The sequence below is a fragment of the Buceros rhinoceros genome, unplaced genomic scaffold, assembly GCF_000710305.1.
Source record: "Buceros rhinoceros silvestris isolate BGI_N320 unplaced genomic scaffold, ASM71030v1 scaffold25597, whole genome shotgun sequence".
NCBI lineage: Eukaryota > Metazoa > Chordata > Aves > Bucerotiformes > Bucerotidae > Buceros > Buceros rhinoceros.
In genome coordinates, this window is record NW_010424302.1 from 8738 (window position 1) to 8946 (window position 209).

A 209-nucleotide genomic window follows, 5' to 3' on the forward strand; every position below is an offset into this window, starting at 1 on the left:
CTGCAGCAGGAAATAACATGGAGAGAGCCGGAGAGGCTGGACTGACAGGCTGAGGCCAAGAGGACGAAGTTCAACAAGGCCAAGCGCCGGATCCTGCTCCTGGGCCACACCAACCCCTGGCAGCGTTAAAGGCCTGGGAAAGAGCGGCTGGAAACTGCCCCGGGAGAAGGTCCTGGGCGTGTTGGTGACAGCGGCTGGAGAGGAGCCAG